Genomic DNA, 26,947 nt, shown 5'->3' with positions numbered 1-26,947 from the left:
GGGCAGGTCCCGTCTCCTGCTGGGCTGCAAGCAGCTCAGAAGATGCCTCTTGTGGATGTGTGACCCCGCTATTTCTCAGCAGAGTGACTTACAATTCTGAGATGCACAGTAGGTTTGAATCATTAAGAGAATAAATAAAATGAATATCATCATGACAGGGAAGACCGCTTTGACTTGAAAGTAAATGGTACAATACAATACAATTAATGTAATGTAATGATCAATTCCATTCATTGACCTGAAAATGATTGAAGCTGCAGGCCAAACACAGAGCCTTGGGAGAACCAAATGAAGACTCGCATGGAGCAAGTTCAGCATGTGAGCCATAGTCTACCAACTAGCCAGCCCTCCACGGATGCCTTGAATGCCTGCTAAATTCCCAGTCTTGGTTAATGAGTACACAAAAAAGAACGGGGTACAGGTCAGGTCCGGGCTCTGAAAAATCAACTGCTCTCACCTTCAACGTGAGGGACCCCAGCAAAAGCTCTGAAAAAGGCCCCCTTTCTTGCCTGTGACTGCACAGCTGGGAAACAGAAGCCGCTGTCTGTTGTGCTGTCTCTGACATTCCCTCCTACCTTTCCTGAACAAATAGAAGCCAAATGAGTCAGTCACCATAAATAAACTGAGTAACTAATCTTAACCAAATGGGCAAGTCTATCAAATTCAGTTGAAGACGGCCTTCTGTGGGTTTTACAGTGCCTTAGAGGTCTCAGAAGGCTGTAATGCGTCCCCTAGTAATTCAGGAGAACTTTCCCAGCCAGGAAGCCGTAGACAGGCAGGTGGGACTCCTGCTTAGTTCCCAAGGGCTCCTTCTGTCTCCAGTGGCTTTTCTGGGATCCTTTAGGAATTAACTTGTCTGCGCTCAGGTGTTTCCCCATGTTTGGGCTCCGTGTTATGGAACATCAAATAAAGCGACTTAAATTTTAGAAGAATGTTCACAAGTTCATTATTTATTCAGTGGATAAATGATGTATTCATCCCTTACCATGCACAAAGTTCTCTACCGTCTTAAAGAATGGTTAGCTAGAAGAGACATACAAAAATAAGTATCACATAAGGCTGTATATGATGAATGCTAAGTCAAGAAAGAGTCTGAAAAGGGAAGGTCACTTCTTAATGAATAATAAAAGCTAACACTTATAGAGTGCTTACTCTGTATTAAAGTAATATGCACTTTATGCTAAATATTAGTACATTAAATCATGAGGTGCTACTTATTTGGTGGGAAGAAAAGATAAGAAGAAAATGAGATTTGGACCCAGCATTATAAAATTGCCTTTGCCGTTCAAATCAGAAGAACTTTAAATTTAGGAAGATAAAATAAAGGTTGATTTCACAATGAACAGAAGTCCATTTTTTTCTATTTTTTTAATACTTTTGTAAAAATATTTAAAACTCTAACATACATAGAATGTTCATTCCAAGTACATTTAGAGCATACATGGCAACATTTTAGAGGGCACAATGCACATTTAAATTTTTTTTTCTTAAACTAGTGATTTCTTTGTAAGTAAACATACTCATTTTCCCCCAAATCCTAAAAACACCCTATTAGGACCAATAATAAGTCCAATTTAGTTTTGTTTTTATATTTTAAACACATAAAAATAAAATAAAATATATGCTGGTGTGTTATTAATAATTCACTGTTTATTATCCTAAGATAATAAGAAAATAACACATTCTAATTTATTATATGCATGTTATTTCTTGTTCAAGTAAGTAATTCATATACTTTCCCCACTCACTGAGATCATTTGAAATATGAATTGAGAACTGTTTCTATCAGTAAGTTGGGTCAACACAGGCCACAGGGTGACAACTAAGGATACAAGACTCAAACACAAAATGAAAATAAATCCATCTTGAAGGAGCCTTCAAGGACAACGAGGAGACAGCTGCTCATCCACCGCTTCCATAAGGCCCAGTGGGATGGGTGCTGTGTAAGTGGCAGCAGACTTCAGAGCAGAGAAGGATACATTTTATTGGGAGGAAACCGAGACATTTTTCTGTGGGTGGCAGTCAAGTTGGGCCTTGGACAAGCAAAAATGAGAAAAGACCTTCACGGCCACGGGAACAAAAGACTCAGCCAATGCAAACCTGGAGTCCGGTAAACACGCGGGTGTAGCTGGGCTGCTCACTGTAATGGCCTAAATTAAGTAAGGACCTGGGCACTGCAGTCTCGACCAAATGCCACAGGAAGGGGTCTGGACTTGATTTAACAGGTCCGAGCTTGTCAAGTGGGGGAGGGGTGACAGGGCAGAGGGACAGAGCGGACCGATGCAGCAGTGAACAGAATGAAAAAAACAAATCTTGGCACTTCCCTGGTGGCGCAGTGGTTGAGAGTCCGCCTGCCAATGCAGGGGACATGGGTTCGAGCCCTGGTCTGGGAGGATCCCACATGCCGCGGAGTAGCTAAGCCCGTGTGCCACAACTACTGAAGCCCGCGTGCCTAGAGCCCGTGCGCCACAACTACTGAAGCCCGTGTGCCTAGAGCCCATGCTCTGCAACAGGAGAGGCCACCGCAATGAGAAGCCCTCATACAGTAACGAAGACCCAATGCAGCCAAAAATAAATAAATTTAAAAAAAAAACACACACAAATCCTGTTCTTTATTGAGAACATCCTCTCGGAGGATATAAACTACTAAAAATAAATGATATTTTGATGGATAATACAAGGGTGGTCACAACACTGTCAATCAACTATACTTCATTTTAAAAATGCTCTTAATAAAAATAAAATAAAATAAATAGGGTGAGTATTTTAATATGGGTGGCGTCTGATCTAAAGGAATTGAGAAAAGCTGAGAGGAATACTGGGGGTGTGTATTCCAGACAGGGGAAGCATCCCGAACAGGCTCCCAGGAGGAAGTGTGTGAAGCTGTGGTTAGGACGGGGGGGGCCTGTGTCAGGAGGAGGGATTGAGAGAAGAGCAGGAAATGAAACCAGAGGAGGGTGGGGAGCAGATCACACAGCACCTGGGGCCTTGACAAGGATTCTGGATTTTGCCCAACGAAACAGAAAGCCACCGAAGATTCCATGACTGGTTCACACTTTGGAAGTATGAATGGACCACCACGGGGCCATGTGGGGAGCAGGAAGCCCAGCTAGTAAGGCAATAATCCCGGAGAAGGATCTCACCAACCGAGTCCCGCATGATGGCAGGGAAGGTGGTCAGAAACATGCTGAAGGTAGAACCCACAGCATTTGCTAACAGGTTGAAGGTGGGGCAGAGAGAAAGAGGAAGTGAGGAGCGCTCCAAGATTTTGGGGACCTGAAACGGCACTGTCACTGACTGAGATGGGAAGGATGCAGGAGGATCCTCTGGAGAGAAAGACGGGAGAATCCGGAGTTACGCGTGGGCGTGCCTGGTCCCTCTGCCGGCATGATGTATAGAGCAGGTCAGATCTGAAACTACATCTGCCAAACTCCAACGCCCGCACGCTCTCTGTTCAGCCTCGATAAAGCCTGAGATGCAAGAACCAACATGGGATACGAAGAATTCTGAGCGGAGGGAAGGGAAGATGGGAGGGTTGACAAAATGGGGAAGTTACTGAACAGAAGGCGGGGCAGGGTACCAGCAACACGGGACGGGGAGGCATTTGGGGGCTTGAAGAAACCAGAAAAGACGTGGACTATTTGCTGGGTGATTCTGATACAGAATCGACCCAAGACGAATTAAAGGAAGGGCAAAGCACATGGAGACTGAGGCTCAGAACAGATCACGTGCTCACAAAACAGACGGAGAGGCCATTTCAGCAAGGAGCGGTTGCCCACTCTGAACCACGGGGAATTTAGCAGCGACAGTCCGCTTTCCAAGAGGCACTTGGAATGTTGTTTTTACAACGTCTTATTACTACAACTAAAAAGCCCAGTTGCCTCCAAAGAGTGTAAGAGTCCATGATAGAGACTGCTGTTTAGTAATGTGCCCATGTTCTCTGAATGAAGAAAGGAGAGCACTGCTGCTTTGAGAGAAGCATCTCGCTCTGGCGCTTCTGTTGCCACACGCTGTCTCAACACCGCTGCTGTAATGACAAGCCGCCGTGTGATGCATCCCTGGCTAATCCTGAGGATTCTCCTGCTTTAGGATGTGTGGCATCAGAAATCTGATGGATTAACGAAAGACTGCTAATGCTAATTGCTGACATAAGGCTATTTAGGGCACCGAGGCAATCAGAATTTTTCTAGCCGTTTTCACAGCTTTTCAGAGCATTGTACTAATCAGTCATACTAATTCCAACAGTAAACAGCACACAGCTTTGGTGAGAGACCATTAAAACGCGCCTTCATCAGTTCTTCTCTACAACTCCTTCCCAAATACCATCCCTAAATCTGGATAAATTGCCTGGGATCATTTATCACCTGTAATATTCACTTTACCCAGACTCCAGGCCCAGTTGATGGCTAGAATTTTACACATCCCTGATTAGAGCAGAAGTGGTCCCCAGCGGCAGCAGGGAGCCTTTTTCAGCTGCCCTGGCTCAGAAAAGGCCTCAGCAAAGTGAACCAGATGCTCTGCTCCTGGAAAGGCCATCAGGTGCTGGGACACTGAGGTTTCTTAGAGATGATTTGTGTCACTGAAGACCTACGGGCCACCCACATCTTAAGGGTAAGGCACAGTAAGTAGAAACACAGCCTTTAGAATTAAACGTGAGCGCCAATTCTAATTCCGACCCTTATGATCTGTGCAACTTTTAGGCCAATACACAACCTCTCTGAGCCTCACTTTCTTCATCTATAAACTGAGGATATCATTCATGTCTTTGCATATAAAATGTCCAATAGAGCACTGCTAGGAAAACGGCACAGCCACAGAAATGTCATGGTCTGGTTCTTGCCATTATGTGTGTCGCTACAATAGAAATGGATACACTATATCAAACAGCGGATGACAAGTGGCCACTGACATCATCCCCTGTGCTGATTCCATAGGCACCCAACCTTCTCACCTGGCTTCCCCGGAGACCATTTAGATCCGGGTACCACGTGTCCATCACAGAACGTTATATCACATTCTCACTGTAAACTGGTCAGCCAGCATTTGACATTTGGGTTTTTATCCATCTGCACCTTACAATTTTGTTTAACTTGAGTGAGTACAATCAGCACAGGATATATTGACAATCAAATTTCATTAACGTCCAGAACCCAAAACACATTATGCTAAGTGACATAAGCTGAGCACGGAAAGACAAATACTCCACGGTCTGACTTACATATGGAATCTAAAAACGTTGAACTCGTAGAAGCAGAGAGTAGAATGGTGGTTTCTAGAGCCTGGGCAAGAATGCAGGGCAGGGATGGGGGGGTGATGGAAAATGGGGAGATGTTGGTCAAAGGGTCCAAAGTCTCAGTTATGCCGGGTAAGTTCTGGAGATATATTACAGCACGATGACTATGGTTAATAATACTGTATTGTATACTTGGAGTTTCCTGAGAGAGTAGATCTTAAATGTTCTCACCACAACAAACAAATAAATAAGTGGTAATTATGTGAGGTAATAGGCGTGTTATAATCAGCTTGACTGTGGTAATTATTTCACAATGTATACATACACCAAATGTACATGTATGAGAATACCTTAAATATACACGATTTTTATTTGTCAATTATACCTCAGTAAAGTTGGAAAAAATCCATTAAGGTCCACAGCTAATGGTACTGCCTCACCCCTGATGGATATGTAGCATTAGAACAATCACAGGGGAAAACGCAGACTTGGGAGACCGGGACTGTATTAGAAAAACCACCCATCTACATAGGAAATAGGTCTGTTTCTCCAGACCATTATCTAAATCCCATACTGGACCCTACCATCCTCAGGAGCTCCACAAGGACTGCCCTGGTGTATTACAAAATTAAAATGTCAGCGCTCTGTCACTTAACTCCCGGCCATTATGAATATAAAGTGTTATTACAGTCAAGTTAATGGGAAGAATTATATCTTATCACAGTTACCCAACTTGAGACTCACTGCGGTAGAAAAGCAAGCTGATTGATTATTTAAGACAGGAAAAGTGAAAACAAAGAAGGAAATTAACACAGGTTTTGATGAAACCTGGTAATATTTTCTCGTGGGATTCAGTTTCAATTTAAAACTGAACAGACTCTTAGAGCTTAAAGATATTGGGTGATTTGGTTAAAAATTCCAGAGGATTGGATTCAAGATTACTTTGTAATCTCATGACTTTAAAACCTTCTTAATTAAAGAGGTCCATTTGTTTTCAATGAAACAGGACATAGATTTGCAGACCAGAAAAACGAATCAGGAGGAGGGGGAAACGGTTCTGCATGGTAGTCCCTGGGGCTCCGGATTTTAATGTGATGCTCAATTAAAGAGGAAAATCAGATCCTGGCCGTGGGGTCTCACTTTCAGAGGATGTAAAGTGAGCAGATCTCAGGGCCTGGGTACAAAACCACTGGTACCTCTTAAAACTACAATATGCATCTGGGACCACCCCCCTTCTTAGATAATAAGGCAGAGAGTGGTGTTCACGGTGCCTTTATCTTATCTCTAGGGGAGAAAAAGCTGTGGTCTCAAAGAAGTCCCTTCTCCAGGGCTCGCCCGTGAAGAGACTGGCAACAGAAATCCATCATCCCCTCAAAGATGGCTTCAGAGTTCACGATGGAAAACGTTTTAAAGGAACAAAGTTGAAACTTCAAAAGCATTACTCCAAATTTTCTTTTAATTCACCCCCTCCAATTCTCAAATAAGTCAGCAAAGAGGCCAAAAGTCTATCCCAGTTTTTAAACTGTTTTCAAACCTCCCTTCCACATCTCCTTTGAGCCACTGTCCTACTTCTCTGCTCCTCTTTGTAACCCAATTTCTCAGGAAGGGTCCTCCAAGTTCCTGTCCCCTCCAGCATCTGCAGCCTCCACGCTGCACCTCGAGGGCTGTCCCCGAAGTCCCAGCCACCTCCAGGCCAGGGAGTCGAAGGCCATCCCCTTCAGGCCTCATCTCCCCTCCTGTCCTGACTCACTCTCTCTGCCCTGGTACTCCTCCCCCGCCAGGCAGGCAGCATCAGGCACGTCTGCCTTCATCCCTGGACCTTGGGTAAGGCACTTCTCGCTCCCCAGTTTTATGCAGCCCCTGGGTCTCCGTCGCCCAACCTCTCCCTCTGAGCTCCCATTAGCCATCTCAGATCCCCTACATTCAAAACACTACCCCAGGGCTTCCCTGGTGGCGCAGTGGTTGAGAATCTGCCTGCCAATGCAGGGGACACACGGGTTCGAGCCCTGGTCTGGGAAGATCCCACGTGCCGCGGAGCAGCTGGGCCCATGAGCCACGATTACTGAGCCTGCGCGTCTGGAGCCTGTGCTCCGCAACAAGAGAGGCCCCGATAGTGAGAGGCCCGCACACCGCGATGAAGAGTGGCCCCCGCTTGCCACAACTAGAGAAAGCCCTCGCAGAGAAACAAAGACCCAACACAGCCATAAATAAATAAATAAATAAATACTTTTTTAAAAAAAACCACTACCCCAAACCTGGGTCTCCTCCTCCAGGGTTCCCTCCATGACTAACTGCCATCAACTTCCACCCTTTTTTTAATTGGAGTATAGTTGCTTTACAATGTTATGTTACTTTCTGCTGTACAGCAAAGTGAATCAGCTATACATATACATATATCCCCCTTTTCTTGGATTTCCTTCCCATTTAGGTCATCACAGATCATTGAGTAGAGTTCTCTGTGCTATACAGTCGGTTCTCATTAGTTATCTATTTTATATAGAGTAGTGTATATATATCAATCCCAATCTCCCAGTTCATCCCACCCCCCTTCTCCCAACCTCCCCTTTTTTTTTTCCAACCTCCCCTCTTAATTTTCCCCACCTCCCCCCTTAATTCTCCCCTTTCCCTCACCCACATTATCCAATCTATCGTCAAGTCCTCCTGACTTTAGCTCCCAAACCCTCCTCATTTTCCATCCTCATTCACCTGGGATGCTTCCCCAGTCTACGGAATCATCTGCGGCCATCCACCCCTGCCCCTCTCCATCCACTTTTAAATCCATCCTCTTCACAGCCCGAGTGAGCTTTAAAAATACTGTGTGTATTTGTGTGTCTGTGTGTGTGTACACTCCACACACACACATATATAATCCTGTTACCCTGCGCTGCTCGAGGCTAAAAGATTTCCAGTTACAGGAAAGATCCTTCCCAGGGTTCAGCAAACCCTCCCCTTTCTGCACACACACCCCGACCTACTCCTCCGCGTTTTCCTAATTCAATGCTCGCTTTACTCTCTGTGTTACAGCCACGTTGGCCTTTCAGTTTCTAATACAATCCATGTACTCTCCTCAAAAAAGGGCTTTTGGACCTCTGTGACCTCTGCCACACCACCACCACTCCCACCCCACAAATGGATCATCTATTATGTTGGCTGGAAATTCAGCGGATCAGGCCCCACCTGAACCTAGAGAATCAAAGCATCTCCAGGAGGCCAGAATGCATCTAACACTTGAGTCCTGACCATGCCCACAGGCCTGGGGTCTCCATTAATGAGGCCATCCATCCCTCCGTGGGCAGGTGACAGCTCTTCCTTATATTGACCTGGAACCTGCCTTCCGGAACCTTCTACCCATTGATCCTAGTTCAGTAATTCCTTAAAATCCCCTTCATAGGATGTGGCTGGCACCCTCAGCATCTCAATGGCTGCCTCTGAGGCTGCTTCCATACTTTCTTTTTTTTTTTTTTTAAAGAATTTCCATTTTTAGAGCAGTTTTAGGTTCATGGCAAAACTGAGGGAAATGTACAGAGATTTCCCTGCCTCCACACATGGACAGCCTACCCCATGATCAACACCCACCCCCATCCCGCCGACTGATGACCTGCACTGACACATCACCATCACCTGGAGTCCACAGCCCACCACTCTTTTTAAGCTTAGTTCCTAACACCGTATTTGGATGGTTCCAGGTCCTCCCCGAAGCTAACCCAGTTGAGGGCTCTCCCACTGCACAGTGGTCACAAAACCAGCACGAGGGCACATGGAAACGGGCTGGAAACCCAGCCTGTCACCTATGAGCCTGGAGATTGCAAACCACATCAAGCCTCTGTGTCCTCATTCCATAAACCGAAACAATAATAGCGCTTTCCTCTTTGGACTGATACAAGGGCTAAAATGGTTCCTGCATGGAAAGCACCCAGCCTGGTGCCTGGCCCACACATGTGTCCATAAATAGAATGGGGACTCCCTGAGGACAGAGCTTCATGTCAACTTTGCTTTGTTGAGCACTGCTAGCATCTAGAACAGTGCCTGACACAGAGTGGGCACCCGATTATTTGTTGAACGACTGTATTAACAGTCATGGACAAACTAGAATTTAAAATAAGAAAAGTTTTCATTTTGAATATAGTAAAAAAAAAAACAGAAGTAAGATGGAATTGAATTCTAATTTAGTTTTCCTTCTGATGTAAATTAAAGTACATTCTTTAAATGACTCTTAAAATGCCAACTAATGGTTCTGGCATATCACACAGTGATTTAAATATGTTATCCTATTAAATAAAATGGAATAAGACATGTCTGATTTAGAAACAAGTTTCTGCACCAGATTTGCAATGTTATGAAAGACACAGATAGAAAGCGATGTTATCTTTTTCAACTCTCATTTCAAAGATAATAACTACTGTTCAACAATAGGACACCAGGGGATAACAGAAATACACTAAATCAGTTGCATTAATTTTAAGTAGGATCATTAAATGACTTCACATTTTTTGTTTCTTTATTATTTTAATGTTTTTATATTAAAGTGAAAAACAGTGAATGCTTCAGACACTTTAAAAAATCCAGCCTGGCCTACAGAAACCTAATAGTGGCTCTTAGAACATGTATCCTGACATACATACTTTTTATATTTCTATTGAAATAAATATGAAATATATTTAGTATACTTGCCATATGGCCATTGGAAAATATTGCAAATTCTTTTAGAAAAAAACCAGTTGGCTTTTTTGTTTTCAAATAGAGGAGGCAGGGGAGCTGCCCACACCGGGATTCCCATTTACACAAATAAGGGCCTCTGATTTGGAATAAATGGAATTCTGCTCACTTTAGCAGGGTTTCCTCCCTAACCTGTTTCCTAACTAAGCTGTACTGTTGGTTTCCTTCCTACTCCTTTTAGAGGGAAAATAACTGGGTTAAAGTTCAGTTCTACTCCCTGTCACAAAATCCCCCCATCTGAAACATTTCCAGCGGCGCTGAGGGTAAGCACAGCCCACGCACAGGGGGGCTTGTGCGCCTGGTACCCACCCAGGGGCCTCATCCTCACCCTCCCTCAGGATCCAGCACAGTCCGAGCAGGGAGCAGGTGCTTCCTAAACATTGGCTGGCATGAACCGAGCATCACCACAGGTCCCTGGGCATTCTGTATCCCAAAGGCTCCCTCCTAGGGGACCCCAAGGCCTGGCGTCCAGCCCTGGGCAGACAGGATCCCACTCCCAGGGGCTGGGAGGCCAAGGACAGGATGACCAGGGGGTCGAGGACAGGACACGTGAGCCTCGTTAGTGAAGAGTAAACCGCTTCCCCGTCCAGCTGCAGGGCTTCACCAGGCCCTCGAGGGAGGGAGCTGTGACCCTGACAAGGGAAAGGCCAAGGTCTGAGGCTCCAAGCGACTGTGATGTCTGATGGCCAAAAAACTGAGCAGGGAGCAGGCCCTGCCCAGAGTGCGGACTGAGTGGCTGACTGTGCAGGTCGGTGGGGTCAGGAGGTGGTAGAAACAGCTTCCAGAAGGACTCCTAATTCCACCCAGATTGTAGTGTGAGTCATCCCAGAGCCACCAGAAGAGGAGGGGACCCAGGAGATCCCCCTGCAGAGAGGAAGGACACTAAGCTGCCCACACAGGGTGGGGAGGCCAGAGTCAGGTGTCCAAGGGAGGGGCAGCTGAGTACCATCGATTCCCACCAGGGGATCTGACTAGATAGCCCACCAGAGCCGGTCCCAGACCTCACAGCTGTAATCCAAGCAACCTAGAGTAGGATCTGGAGGAACCCAGGTCAGGCTCAGATCCCGGCAGGGGCACAGCTATCCACACTACTGTTCGTGACTAGCAGGCCATTAGGTTCATGAAGCCCCCAGCTTTATCACGGGCACAGGGGGCGAGGTGCAGACTCTCTCCCATTCTCCATGACGTCTCCCCCGACATGCGCTTCTGGTCGTGACCTCCAGGCTGCCAGCTGCAGGTTTCCGGTCCCTACATATGAGATTGTGAAATGGAAATCTGCTTGCTGCCTAAACTCTGTACCTCAGGCCTACACTCTATGGACCTGCCGAGGTCCAAGGATTGTTAAGTCCTTTTAAAAGGGGGGCAGGAGGGGGCGACAAACTTTTCTAAAGTGAGTGCTTGTCTCACAGAGGGCACACCAATTCATATTCACATCACCTGCTTGGATAGTATAAGAAAATTACCTAGTTTATGGGGCTTCCCTGGTGGCGCAGTGGTTGAGAATCTGCCTGCCAATGCAGGGGACATGGGTTGGAGCCCTGGTCTGGGAAGATCCCACATGCCGCGGAGAAACTGGGCCCGTGAGCCACAACTACTGAGCCTGCGCGTCTGGAGCCTGTGCTCCGCAACAAGAGAGGCCGCGACAGTGAGAGGCCCGTGCACCGCGATGAAGAGTGGCCCCCACTCGCCGCAAGTAGAGAAAGCCCTCGCACAGAAACGAAGACCCAACACAGCCAAAAATAAATAAATAAATAAATAAATTTATTTAAAAAAAAAAAGAAAATTACCTAGTTTAAAAGCAAACCTAGAAGGTGATTCTGATGCGGAGAATGAAGTTCTGATGATCGATCCACGCAGCCCCCTTTCCCGGGTGAAGAACATCACGAGAGGAAAAGGGGGGAATCCCCGGAGCCCTCCTTCCATGACACACTCTCACAAATGTTAACTCGTTCAATCCTCACAGGAGGAAGGACTCTCCCTCGTACATAAAATAGAAGCTGGGAGACATGGGGGTGACCCGTTCTAGGTCACCTCGATGCACACGGCAGGCTTGGGTTTCAAACCCAGGCCTGTGACTGCCAATGTCACGCACCGACCACCACCACTGGTATCACTGCCACTTCTCCGGTGACTGACAAAGACAGAACAAATGCATCTTGGTGAGCCTCAACCCCCTTGCTGTGGCCCAGTGTTTCCATTCCAGAAGGCATGGCGCAGTTATAATGGAAGCTTCCTTCCCTATTCTTTTACCTTGCAGTGTGACTTTACCATCAGGCCAGGATTAGGCCTTATTCCTTCTTCATTTTCATGCCCAAAAGAGCAAACTGAATCAAATCGTGTGAGAAACTAAATGTTTTAAAACTAGATGTTTTAAAAACATCTATCTGCATTCAATTTCCAAGAGCTGGAAAATTACTAGTAGGTGAAGCCAAATCAGGAAATCTGGAACTCTGGCTTATTGATATGTGATGAGGTTATTTCGTTTTGTGTTTTTCCAACAACTTTCATATCTGAAAACAAAGGAAGCATATTTGAGATGACATTCTAGTGCCGGCTTAAAAAAAACCTTTGAACTCGGAGTTTTCTTAGTCTTCTAAAAGCTTTTTTCACAAACACTTTTATCTTAATACTCTTCTTAAATATATACTCTCAATGACGGCTATAGGTATATTTCAAGTTCTTGCAGTTTCTATAAATTTTGTTAGAGGCAAAAAAAAATGATTCCTTCAACGTCCTTGAAGATCTCAGCTGCCCTGTTGCTAGTGCTGTCTTCACAACAAGCCCGTGGGGCGGACCCTCTTGCTGTCTCTGTTTTACAGAAGAGGAAACTGAGACTCAGAGAAGTGAAATGACTTGCCCAGGCCACAGGGCTGGGAAAAGGTGGAGGTGGAATTCCAATCCAGCCAGTCTGCAGGACGGCCACCCTTGGACTTTGGAAGATACTGATTTCAAACTAGGTAATGTGGGGAGAAGTCCCTTTACAGATGTAATCTGCCCCCCTGATAAATAGAGAATTGGGACCCTCACCCTTTAGTCTTAAGGAGGCCTGAAGAGTCCAGCACAGTGGAAGGAAAGAACATGGGGGACCAACCTCAGGGCTGTGGTCCACTCACAGCTACAGAGAATCAGAGGTCTCAGGCAAACCACTCCAGGCCTTCTTTTTCTAATCTAAAATGCCCAGGCTGGGGAAGGAGGGTTTGTTTGATAGTTTCCCGTATATTCAGGTCTGATCAGCATGGGCAGGTTCTTGTTTAATCATAATAGCTTTTCCCACACAATTTCCTTTTCTTTTTATTTTTGTATTTTATTTTTTTAATTAATTTATTTTTTTAATTGAAGTATGTTGATTTACAATATTGTGTTAGTTTCAGGTGTACAGCACAGTGATTCAGTTTTATATACATATACACACATACATATACACTTTTTCAGATTCTTTTCCCTTATAGGTTATTACAAAATATTGAGCATAGTTCCTCATGCTCTACAGTAGGTCCTTGTTGGTTATCTATTTTGTATATAGTAGTGTGTATATGTTAATAATCCCAACCTCCTAATTTATCCTCCCCCCAAACTTTCCCCTCTGGTAACCATAAATTTGTTTTCTATGGCTGTGGGTCTATTTCTGTTTTGTAAATAAGTTCATTTGCATCTTTTTTTTTTTTTAGATTCCACATATAAGCCAAGAGTCCTTCTTTCATCATTTGGTCTCAGCGCTCCCCACGCCGGAATGAGGGGTGGGGAAGAGCTGGGCCTGGATCCCCAAGGTACTGGGTTCACATCCCAGCTCCCTGGCCTGCAGCTGCGGGCACCGGATGGGTTGGTCTGCCGGTGTCTCTGCGGGGAACAATGCTAATCCCCTCCCTGGGTTGCTCTCGGGCACATAGCCGGTCACGGGAGGAGCTTAGGAACAGGAGTTATTTTTTCACTCTAGGCCTTCATCATCTCTCAACTCACATGGAAACAAAGACCCTCAACACAGCATCATTAATAGTGAAAGACTGCCAACAACCCAAACGGCCAACACTGCAAAGAGTAAGAACATATAAATTACGGAATAGTATTAAAATCATAGGCGGCTATTAAAAATCATGTTTTCCAGGAATATTTTTTTAGCCTCGAAAAATAATGCTGATCTTGGTCACTGAACAAAGCAAGCTGTAAAAACTACATATGTAGCGTCTGCACTATTTTGCGTGTAAGTACACATGTATAAAGCATATATACATACATAGAAATCTGGAAAAAAAGACAAAAAATTGTTAATAGTACTTCTTTAAGTAACTGGATTGTGTTTTATTTTCTTTTTGATATCTTGTGGTAGTTTCTGGTTTTTCCTATGACGATGCAGGACTCACGTAATCAGAGAAAAGGGTCAACAACGGAAAGTGATTTCCAACTAAGAACAAACATACATTTTTCAAATAAAGGTGAAATTAACACTATGAGCAAAACTATTTTTAAGGAGCTAAACTGTAAAATATCATCCCAACAAGAAATGACCTAACACCAAAAAACGAAAATAGAAAAAATGATCATTTCCAGAAATTCAAATAGCACTAAAGCAAGTTTAACATACAGAGAATTTAGAGATAAAAACGCTCCACAAGTGACCACACAGAATCAAAGAGAAATCAGGAAGACAGAGTTTTAGAAAATGATTTTTCCTCTTAGGCCTGGAAAAAATATCCTGGAGTGATTATCGATTCGGAGGAGAACTTGGCCAAACTTTGGCTTGTTTCAACAGCCCCATTCTTGTTTTCTTTCTCTCCCTTATCACAGACGTGCACGCGCGCGCACACACACACACACACACACACACATACGCTGGCCAAGTCAAGCATTTGATTCTCGACTCTCAGGTGAAAAGGGTGCAGCTTTCCCCAGGAGCCTAGCATGCTTGCCGCTTCAGCCACCACGGAGGCCCCGTCCCACGCAGCGCTGCAGCTGGCCTGGGGCCTGTCCCTGCCCCAGCCCCTCACCAGCCCGACACCTGCATGAGGGCTGCCAGCCCACCTTCGGGCTTGCCGCTCCCTCACCACCCTGACCTGGGGCCCAGACACAGTGCAGCCCCCAGCAGACGTGTCAGCCAGGCCTGTCTCAGCTGCATCTGTGCCTCCGGGGTCCCCCTGACAGTTCCTCACCTAGACTCACAAATCTCAGGCATGGTCCCAAGTTCACTACCAGTCTTGGTCTTTTCCTCCAATTGTTTTCATCCTGCAGAAAACAGCTGCGTCAACAGCTCCTTTTGAAAGGACAAAACCAATAAATTAGGAAGCCCAGCACAGACCATAGGGAACCCAGTAGAGACCACAGGGAACCCCGTATAGACCACAGGGAGCCCAGTATAGACCATAGGGATCACAATATAGACCACAGGGGGCCCAGTACAGACCACAGGGATCCCACTACAGACCATAGGGAGCCCAGTATAGACCACAGGGAGCCCAATACAGACCACAGGGAGCCCGGTATAGACCACAGGGAGTCCAGTATGAACCACAGAGTGCCCAGTATAGACCAAAGGAAGCCCAGTATCAATTCCTCTCATATGAGAGCCCTGACCCCAACCATCATAAGAGAGAGAGAGTGGAGGTGGTAAGAAGCTTAAAAGATAAAGCAAAAGTACATACACAGGGACTTCCCCGGTGGTCCAGTGGTAAAGAATCCTCCTTCCAATGCAGGGGATGCGGGTTCGATCCCTGGTCGGGGAACTAAGATCCCACACGCTGTGGGGCAACTAAGCCCACGTGCCACAACTACAGAGCCCACGCACCCTGGAGCCTGCACGCCACAACTAGAGAGAGAAAACGTGCACGCCACAACTAGAGCGAGGCCCGAGAGCCACAACGAAAGATCCCACACACCTCAGCAAAGATCCTGCGTGCCCCAGCTAAGACCCGATGCAGCCAAAAAATATAAATAAAATAAATAAATAAAATCATTTTTTAAAAAAGTACATACAGTACATATCTGGGGAGTCCTAAACCAAAAAAAGACCCATAAACTACATATTTCAGAAAATGCAGTCCAAGTATTATTTATAAAAGTTTAAGAATACTCTTCTCCTCTTCAATTAACAGTCAAATTACAGTATTAAAAGCAAGGATTCTGGGGGCTGGGTTGAAATCCCAGCTCACCCATTATTAGCCGTGTGACCTTGGACTCAGCAGGTCGGTGCAGGAATTTCTCTGCTGCGCCCGAGGTAAAGAAATAGCTACAAGGCCTCCTGAGCACGGTTCTTTTCCTCAAGAAGAATCTAGGACCTCAAGGGTTATACTAGTCAGGGTCAACCAAGTTATGCTGCAGTAACAATCATAAAATACCCAGGAGTGCATCGTTTCTCACAGATCCTCCACGCCCACTGCAGGCCAGCGGGAGCTCTTTCAAGACCTCCTCACCTGGGGCCAAAATATTGCAGTTTGCTCCGGCAGGGGGCATGGGATGTGGTGAGGCATACGCCGGCTCTTCATGCTTCTGCCCAGAACTGACACATTTAATTGGCCTAAGCAAGTCACGTGGCCACCTATGTTCAAAGGGACACGGAAGCACAGTTCTACTTACTCTGCCACGAAGGAGAGTTAGGATGTTTGCAAACACCCATGCATCCATCCAGCCGGTACCCAACACCTGCTCTCCACCTGCTCACTAGAGAACACGTTCCAGATATGTCTCCATCATGACCACGAACAGGCCGACTACAGGGTGAAGCAGAAGCTTCGACCAGCTACCATGAGACAAACTGTGACTCATTCTCTCCCACCGCCATCAAGAGGTATTTTCTTAAAACCTAACCATCAGATAGCAAAGAGCTGAAACAGTTACTTAAGACTCTAAGCAGTCATCACTATCCTATATTTTAAACACACATCCATGCCTCCATACACAAGCAGTCAGTGCCAACCATCTGTACTGAAAATAAAATATTCTTTTTTTTTTTTTTTATGAATAACACTTTTCCAGCATTGGAGTCCCCAGTGAAATGTTTCTTTACAAAGCTCAGTCAATCCCAAACGAAAACTCTTTCTTTCATAGAAAATGTCATCGTCTGTAACTGTTCCCTGGGGCCAAGCTCAGGTAGGCGCTTCCAGAGGTCCTCCCAGAAAGAAACCTTCCGTGAATCGGGCTTTTAGATACTCTCAACACTTTTGGCATCCGGACGCTCGTCCAACCCTGAATTATTTATTCACCAATTTTGCACAACTTCCTAAACACCACTGGAGACTGAGCTGGTTTCAGCTATTTGATGTTACATCTTCTCAAGTGGCTAAAGAGGCTATAAAGCACCCCATTGCTTAAGCCTGCCATCTCAGTTCCATTAGCAGTAAAGACCTCTCTATTCAAACTGCTAAGTAAATCCTCCGAGAGCCCAGGGACTGTTTCATGCTTGAAAGCAACTGCTAAGAATTTGACAACAACCAAACTGTTCCTATTTAATCCTTCTCCCAAGGTAAAAAGAATTATAGGTAAACATATGCCTTCATTATTTGCTTTGCTGCATTTCAATACCCAGTCCCACACAAAATTGCCAGCCTAGGATTTAATGCAATCACTTCTGTATTTCAGAGCTGCTGCCTTTGCAGAATGGAAAAAGCTTAACAAGGGCTATGGAGCTGGTTTGCCAGCTCCTGTATTTTTTTATAACGTACATCCTAAATGTCACAGGGGTGAAGTCTGATCATAGTGATGGTTTTGAAGAGGTTTTTTTTTTTTTAAGGTGATTCAAAAGAACAGTTCCAGGGGTGTGTGTGTGTATTTAAGCTGGCACTCAACATTTAGTTTTGAACTCAAATCAAAGGTGACACCAAACTATGAAAAGAAGAATGAAGAAAGATGTTGCAGAACTGAGGTTCTTATTATTTGGTTTTGAAAGATAGTAGATATGGGATATAAGGATTTGGGATTTCTTTTGGATTTTTTTCTCTCAAGTTTTTGTTTTGTTTTGTTTTTAGCCTTTAGTAATGTAGGTGCTTGTAAAACTTCTGAGAACCAGCAGAGGACCATTTGGAAAACCAGTGTCTTAAAGCAATGGTTTTCAACAGCCCTATGACCTCCAATACTTGCCCCATCGTCACCGTAACAAACCACCACACACTGCAGTCATCAAGATACTACTTCCTTCATGGAAAACCCTGGAGCAAGATTATCAAGTGAACCACCAATGATGAACTTCCCAAGTTATGCTCCTTTATGAAGATGACCTCTCTTTACACACCAGGTAACCAAGCTCTTCCCTAACTACTGAAAAGGCTACCTAGGTGTCTCTCTCCATAAAAGCAGTTTCTGCTGTCAGCCATTTATAGGAAAGGCTTTCTTTGTTAATTTTGTTGTGGCGTAAAAAAACAGTTGGTACCTACTGGGATCTTGACTTGAAAAACAATGATAACATACACATACTACTAAATATAAAACAGATAATCAACAAGGACCTACTGTATAGCACAGGAAACTCTACTCAATATTCTTTAACAACCTTATGGGAAAAGAATCTGAAAAAGAATGGATTTATGCATATGTGTGACAGAATCACTTTGCTGTACACCTGAAATTAACACAACATTGGAAATCAACTATACTCCAATATAAGAAAGAAAGAGAGAGAGAGAGAGTGAGGAAAGGAGGGAGGGAGGGAGGGAGAAAGAAAGAAAGGAAGAATGAATATTGGGGGAGGAACAATGATGACACACTATCTATATTAGCAATACCTTATCCTGTGCCAATCTCCCTAAATTAAAGAGCCATTGTACTTCCTATGAGTCTGGGACCTTATTTTCCCCAAATATACATCTTCTACTCTTTACTGGTATGTTAAAGATGGCTTCGATTAGCGTACACCCTATAGGCTGACCAACAGTTGGAGGACATCCTTTATAAGTCCATACATATCAACTTGAAAAGACAGCATTTTCAAATCATGAGAGGGCAATTACTTTTAGCTTTGTTTTGTTTTGTTTTTACCTCCAGGTATTCTGTAGGTCAACAGTCAAATACAGATCATCATTTCCTTTTTCTTTCACAGCATTTTATATTGGGTTTGCTTCTAACAACACAGTATTTTACTATGAAGAGCCTGTTTTAGCTGTGTTATTACGAGCAGTGAAAAATATGAAGTGAGTGCTTTCAATTCCTGACCAAAAGATTCAGAAGCACCCTAGTAAAAATTCTTGAGGTTGTTCTCAATAATATCCTGACTACAAACACTTGCTATCTGATCAGGTCACCTCATCATTCAAGACACATATTTTTATGGGTTCAAAGATTCAATTTTTAAAATTTTTTTTATTTTTATAAAATTTTAAAAGTTACCTTCCATTTACAGTTATTACAAAATATTGACTGTATTCCTCGTGTTGTACAATACATCCTTGGGTCTATATTACACCCAATAGTTTGTTCCTCCCACTCACCCCCGTACTGCCCCTCCCCCACTGGTAACCACTAGCTTGTTCTCTATATCTGTGAGTCTGCTTCTTTTATGTTATATTCACTAGTCTGTCATACTTTTTTAGATTCCACCTACAAGCCATATCATTCAGTATTTATCTTTCTCTGTCTGACTTATTTCACTTAGCATAATGCCCTCAAGGTATATTTTTAATCCTCATCTGGCTTCTCCTGCTCAGTTACCACATGTGGGCACCCTTCTCGCCTTAATCCATTTCAATGTGACAAACTCATTTGAACGAGACCAAACTGAAATAACTCAGGAGGTGAGCGAGCGTCTGAGGTTGAAGGGGTCTGGCAGTCATTATCCACAGTGTGTGATCCTTGTCGGGGAGAAATGACCTTCCTGCTGGGAAGGGGGCCACCTCTCGCCTTGCCCACCCTGCCCTGTTGACTCTGCTGGCCACCGTGCTATACAGAGGAGAAAGGGGGAAGGTCTGTGTCAGGGCTGGAGCCAGTGAAAAGGACTTGTTTTCTTGTATAAGAGCCTAAGAAGCAAAAGCAAAACAACACCAACTGTCCGGACACAACTCTTAGCCAATTTGTTCACTCAGCCTGGGTGTTACGTCTTATAGACCAAGGACTCGTACTCAAGCTAACGTTATGAACACGTGAAACAGAAGTTCCAAAATGTGTCAAGTCAGAGTGAAAGGGAGAAAAATACACTTTAAGAAAGTACTATTCTAGTGGAATAAATATTAAATGAGAAAAACAGAAGTGGAGGTGATGAGGAGAAGGAAGGGAAAGTTACAAGCCTCAGACTTCCTTGACTGTGATACCTTCAGAGATTCAAGCTCATCGTCCCCCATCCCCAGTTCCCTCAGGGAAAGGAAAGACAACATTGTTTTATTCAACTGTCTATGAAATGGGAACTGTTAAGTAATCACTTCCAGAAAATTTTTGTGGGTTTTTTTTTGTTTTTGTTTTTTTCTTTCTGGTTTGTTTGTTTCAGGGCTTTGAGCCATGTTATGAGCAAGTTGCATGTGAAAATAAAACCTTTTTTATGAATGATGGGAAGAATAGTTCCAACACCGGGCTGTCATCAGCAAGGCAGACTCAATGGCTTTGTCTTAGAGAACAGATTCCTGTCCGCTTACTTCTCATGATCCCAGCCCCTGAAGCTCAGAATTCCTCCTCCTCTTCCTCACAGCCAATTCACGCAGAGCCAAAAGTCCAGGGCAGCACTCCAGATCTTCCAGACCGAGAGTAGGTAAACCAAATTGAAACCAGAAATGTTCTCAACGTATTCATCGCTGCGGCATTCCTGAACCTCCCACTTCCCAGACATTCCGCCACACACACTAAGCCACATGGTTAACGATGATCGTCTTCTCTCAAAAGGCTTACAGTGAAATAGATGTATAGTTACCAAGCCAGTGTCCAAGCTTGATGCAAACCCTCTTTGAAACGAAGTTTTTTAATGAAGGCTTAAGTTTTTTCATTGAAACAGTTATCTTCTAAATTTACTCAGGAAAACTACGTTTTTCCCATACACAAAAAGAGAAATACTATCTGATATATTTTGATTCCATTCAATAAATCTTTATTATTGAGGATGTAATTATGCTCCAGGGAAATAGAATGGAAAAGGGAGGTTATGCCTTCAAAGAGTTTACAGATAAACGGAGGACAAAGTCACTTAAACAAATAACAGTAAGTGTTGCAATGTGTAACGGTCATATATTCTGGGCACTAGAAAATCATCAAGCAGGGGGATATTAGTGCTAGTCAGGGAGAATCCAGGGAGGCTTCAGGGAAGAGGTGACATTTAAGCAAGGACTTGAAAACTGAGGACGATTTTGATTCTTCAACCTACGAATAAAAATGTCTTTCCCATCACTTCAAGTTTTCCAAATTTTCCTTTCCAAACTTACCTTAAAACTATAAAATCCCCATTAAAACTATAAAATCCCCATACAAGATCCTGCTGTCAGAACCGTGATCCCTGCACATCCACTGACTAACATGGTTGGGTAGCTTCAGAACATGCCAGAGGCCCCATTCAGCTGTGAATTCCACTTCCAAGGCACCTACTCAAACATACTATTTTAAATTCCCTTTTGCTTTTTGTGTAAATACGGAACCTCCCTCTCTGCACTTCTTTTGATCAAAGAGGTGCTGATGGTAAGAACAATGTCAGAGGCTCCAGCCCAGCCTCTCACATGTGGAAACACTAAGAAACCACGTCCTGGGCCCCGGCCAGGAAAGCAGGCCAGACGTGAAAGAGACGCCGGGTTCCACTTGGCCGCATGAGTGCAGACGGGCGGGTCACCTTGGCCTCCCGTAAATCCTGGCCCCAGAAGCCACCAGCAGCTCCCTCCTGGGATTGGGCAGGGAGGGAAAGGGGGAGAAGCCGGGACAACCACACTCTTTTCCCAGCCCTCTGGGAAGCCAGCCCAGGACGGGAGGAAGGAGGACAAGGCCAAAGAGGGAGGGACGCTCCAGAGCCCATCCCTGCCGCGCGCTGCGGTACCCGGAGAGAGGACCAAAGCTCTGCCCTGCACACGGGCCTTTCTGAGACCCAGAACCCAAACCAAAGGAAATCAGCAAGCAATCCCCAAGGCTCTGCGGCTGCTACTTTGGGTCAAGTCTGTGGGAATCTGATGGCTGCAGAAGGGCCTTACTCTGTGTGTCTGAAACACAGATGGCATCCCTAACAGGAGTCCCCTTACAAGAAGGGAGGAAGGATCCCACCAGAGCACCTCGAGGGAAGGGAAGGGAGAACAGGTGGCCCTCCCTCCTTCTCCTGCTGCTCGAGACCCCGGATCTTTGACCCCAGGCAAAGGCCTTCTGTGCCTCTGTGGCCACCTCTGATGTGACAGGGTGGCTCCTGGGGTCGTAAGGAGACTTTCCTCCCACCAAAGTGCCCCTCCTCTGAGTGACAAGAAGCAAACACAAACATGACCTCTGGCCCGGGTCCAAACCTACTGCTTTCCATGACACACAATCTTTCTTCCTTTGCCCGTGTCCCCGTTTCATCAAAGCACATGTGGGACTTTAGAAAGGGCCCCGGGCATCCCCTCCATACCCACAGCACAGGAGCCCACAGGCTTGGCCAATGGCTGGCACCTGGTACTCCGTCACCCAGCACGTTCCCAAGCGGGTCCCCAGGGGCTCCAGTGCTGAGCCCACTTAGGATATTCTGCAAACCATCCCAATTCTGGCCTTCAAGTAAGAATCCTGTTCTTGCTTTTTTAGGCTGTGTTGCGTCTTCGTTGGGGCGCATGGGCTTCTCTAGTTGTGGCGTGCAAGCTTAGTTGCCCCGTGGCATGTGGGATCTTAGTTCCCCGACCAGGAATGGAACCCGCATCCCCTGCATTGGAAGGCGGATTCTTAACCACTGGACCACGAGGGAAGTCTTTATTCCTGTCCTGCCCCTAGGTTCATCAGAACCTTTTTTTTTTTTCTTTAGATTCCATATATATGTGTTAGCATACAGCATTTGTTTTTCTCTTTCTGACTTACTTCACTCTGTATGACAGACTCGAGGTCCATCCGCCTCACTACAAATAACTCCATTTCGTTTCTTTTTATGGCTGAGTAATATTCCATTGTATATATGTGCCACATCTTCTTCATCTATTCATCTGTCAATGGACACTTAGGTTGCTTCCATGTCCTGGCTATTGTAAATAGTGCTGCAATGAACATTGTGGTACATGACTCTTTTTGAATTATGGTTTTCTCAGGGTATATGCCCAGTAGTGGGATTGTTGGGTCATATGGTAGTACTATTCTTAGTTTTTTTAAGGAACCTCCATACTGTTCTCCATAGTGGCTGTTATCAATTTACATTCCCACCAACAGTGAAGGAGGGTTCCCTTTTCTCCACACCCTCTAGAGCATTTATTGTTTGTAGATTTTTTGATGATAGCCATCCTGACGGGTGTGAGGTCATACCTCATTGTGCTATTCATTTGCATTTCTCTAATGATTAGTGCTGTTGAGCGTCCTTTCATGTTTTTGTTGGCAATCTGTATATCTTCTTTGGAGAAATGTCTTTTTAAGTCTTAGACCCATTTTTCGACTGGATTTTTTTTTTTAAACATGTTCATTGGAGTATAATTGCTTTACAATGGTGTGTTAGTTTCTGCTGTATAACAAAGTGAACCAGCTATACGTATACATATATTCCCATATCTCCTCCCTCTTGCATCTCCCTCCCACCCTCCCTATCCCACCCCTCTAGGTGGCGTTGTTTATTTTTTTTATATTGAGCTGCATGAACTGCTTGTATATTTTGGCACTTAATCCTTTGTCAGTTGCTTCGTTTGCAAATATTTTCTCCCATTCTGAGGGCTGTCTTTTCGTCTTGTTTATGGTTTCCTTTGCTGCACAAAAGCTTTTAAGTTTCATTAGGTCCCATTTGTTTTTGTTTTTGTTTTTTATTTTAGCCTGTCTGCTAATGGGTGGGGTTGTGTTCCTGTCTTGCTAGTTGTTTGGCATGGGGCATCCGGCACTGGAGCTTCCTGGCTGTTGGATGGAGCTGGGTCTTAGTTTTTAGATGGAGATCTCTGGGAGAGCTCTTGCCGATTAATATTATGTGGGGTTGGGAGGTCTCTGGTGGTGCAATGTCCTAGACTCGGCTATCCCACCTTGGAGGCTCAGGCCCAACACGTGGCCGCAGCACCAAGACCCTGCCAGCCACAAGGCACGAGGAAGAAAAGGAAGAAAAACAAAACAAAAAAACAAAAAAATGAAAAGACAGAACCCCAAAACAAATGGTAAAAGCAAAACTAAACCAACCAAATCACACAAAGACACATACACTCACACACTCATAAAAAGAAAAACAAAAAACGAACAGACAGAACCCCAAGACAAATGGTAAAAGCAAAACTAAACAGACAAAATCACTCAAAGAAACATACACACACACTCACAAAAAGATAAAAAAAAAAGAGAGAACAAACAAACGAATAAACAAACCCACCAATGAAAACAAGCACTGAAAACTAAACTAAGATAAACATAAAACCAAAAATAATCAAATGCAGAAAGCAAACCCCAAGTCAACAGTTGCTCCTAAGGTCCACCGCCTCAATTTTGGGAACATTCGTTGTCTATTCAGGTATTCCACAGATGCAGGGTTTATCAAGCCGATTGCGGGCATTTAATCTGCGGCTCCTGAGGCTGCTGGGAGAGATTTCCCTTTCTCTTCTTTGTTTGCACAGCTCCTGGGGTTCAGCTTTGGATTTGGACCCGCCTCTGAGTGTAGGCCACACTCAGGCGTCTGTTCCCCGCCCAGACAGGACGGGGTTAAAGCAGCAGCTTATTAGGGCACTCTTGCTCACTCAGGCCTGGAGGAGGGAGGGGTACAGAATGTGGGGCGAGCCTGCGGCGGCAGAGGCCAGCGTGACGTTGCAACAGCCTGAGGCGTGCCGTGTGTTCTCCCGGGGAAGTTGTCCTGGATCACGGGACCCTGGCAGTGGCGGGCTGCACAGGCTCCCGGGGGGGTGTGGATAGTGACCTGTGCTTGCACACAGGCTTCTTGGTGACAGTGGCAGCAGCAGTGGTGGTGTGTGCCTGCCTCTGGGGTCCGAGATGATAGCTGCGGCTCACGCCCGTCTCTGAAGCTCGTTTAGGCGGTGCTCTGAATCCCCTCTCCTCGTGCACCCCGAAACAATGGCCTCTTGACTCTTAGGCAGTTCCAGACTTTTCCCCAGACTCCCTCCCGGCTAGCTGTGGCGCACTAGCCCCCTTCAGGCTGTGTTCACGCAGCCAACCCCAGTCCTCTCCCTGGGATCCGACCGAAGACTGAGCCTCAGCTCCCAGCCCCCCACCCGCCCCGGCGGGTGAGCAGACAAGCCTCTCGGGCTGGTGAGTGCTGGCTGGCAGTGATCCTCTGTGCGGGAATCTCTCCGCTTTGCTCTCCGCACCCCTGTCGCTGCGCTCTCCTCCGTGGCTCCGAAGCTTCCCCCCTCCGCCACCAGCAGTCTCCGCCCACGAAGGGGCTTCCTAGTGTGTGGAAACTTTTCCTCCTTCACAGCTCCCTCCCAGAGGTGCAGGTCCCGTCCCTATTCTTTTGTCTCTGTTTTTCCTTTTTTCTTTTGCCCTACCCGGGTACGTGGGGAGTTTCTTGCCTTTTGGGAACTGAGGTCTTCTGCCAGCGTTCAGTAGGTGTTCTGTAGGAGGTGTTCCACGTGTGGATGTATTTCTGGTATATTTGTGGGGAGGAAGGTGGTCTCCACGTCTTACCCCTCCGCCATCTTGAAGGTCTCTGGCCTGCATTTTACGATGCTTGTCAAAATAAAGGGACGAGACTTTAAGAATAAAGGTTGACTCTAAGAAGACCAGCCCATCTCAAACTACTTCCTGCTCCCTAATTCAGCAGCATGTGGAGAGTCTGTCAGGGAAGCACAGAGATCTTTCCAAGAGGGGTCCCTGTACTGTCGGGGGAGGGACAGTCAAAGCCTTTCCAGAAAGTACTCACGGTGGACAAGAGCGTATTTCAGTGTGTCCTTCCCAATGCTGGTCCACGTCTGCCTGGGCTGCAATGTTCCATCCCCCCACCCACCCGTACTTCCTCCACTGTTTCCCAGCCCCTGTGCAAAACCCTCTCAGGACCCCTAATCTTATGGTGATTAGGGATCCCCTCATCCCCAACCCATACTTTCTGTGCAAGGTCACTGGGATGCAAATGACAGAGAACTTCAGAGAGAGACAGAGGGGGTGGGAAACTCCAACAGAGTCCTAGGTGCCTCCACTCCTATTTCAGCATGAGAATGCAGACATGAGAGGCCACCAGAGACACCGATTCACACACGGGTGTGACTTCAAAAGCGAAGCCAGACTTCTTCTGGAAAAAATTACATTCTATGTGGCTCCTTTGTTGGCTGGTGGGGGCTGGCTCAGCCAGTTAGGTTTTTGCAGCTCCAACGTGTGGGTAGAAACACCTGCACAGCAAGTATCGATACACGGGTAACTTTTCAGACATACAGGGGAAAATCTTACAAGTCAAGATGACTTTGAGCAGAAATTTCTGAAGAGCTCCGCCCCAGGATGTGCCATCTTCCGGAGCCTCTGCCACAGAGTGACCACATCTTGGGGGAGGCCCAACTGGTGGTCCTGAGGTTTTGGCACCCTCATCGGTGGGCGTAAGAAGAAATTTCGGGCCTCTCCCCTGTGCCAATTCCTGACCCTAAACCCCACGCCAGTCACCCCCATGCCATATGTGAAGGGATGGTCACAGATAACCCGCAGGGCCAGGGTCATCTCTGCACCTGACACCCAGTCACTGAATGTTTTACAGGTACATTGAGAACAAATAAACCCAAAGAGTAGAGAATATGAAATAAACCATCCTCCTAAAAAAAACCGAATGGAAACATACAAATGACTACAGTGATTTCATTACAGTGGTAAGATCATGACTGACTATTTTTTTCCTCTTAGAAGTCCCAAATTTTGTCTATTGTTACCTTAAAATTATAATTTAAAATACTGTAAGTGTATCTAAATGTGGAGGTATTTTTCAAGCAAAATCAAACCAGCTCCCCAAATTGAAAAATTATCAGAGTTAAGCCACAAGTGATTTTGAAGATAACCTTCCTG

The 26,947-nt window shown here is 45.5% G+C and overlaps 1 protein-coding gene and 1 long non-coding RNA gene across 7 annotated transcripts in view; both read right to left on the bottom strand.

The window, feature by feature from the left end:
* PTPRM (protein tyrosine phosphatase receptor type M) overlaps positions 1–26,947 on the bottom strand; it is a 745,633-nt gene that overhangs the window by 678,835 nt on the left and 39,851 nt on the right. The gene's annotated exons all lie outside the window — the stretch shown is intronic.
* LOC309640277 lies at positions 394–25,534 on the bottom strand. The gene is made up of 3 exons (XR_014252155.1): positions 25,488–25,534; positions 7,489–25,023; positions 394–7,175 (listed from the first exon to the last, which is right to left on the bottom strand). It is a non-coding gene; the product is annotated as an uncharacterized lncRNA (long non-coding RNA).

This window comes from Balaenoptera physalus (assembly GCF_965194825.1).
Source record: "Balaenoptera physalus genome assembly, chromosome: 12".
Taxonomy (NCBI): Eukaryota; Metazoa; Chordata; class Mammalia; order Artiodactyla; family Balaenopteridae; genus Balaenoptera; species Balaenoptera physalus.
This window is presented reverse-complemented; position numbering and strand designations above follow the sequence as displayed.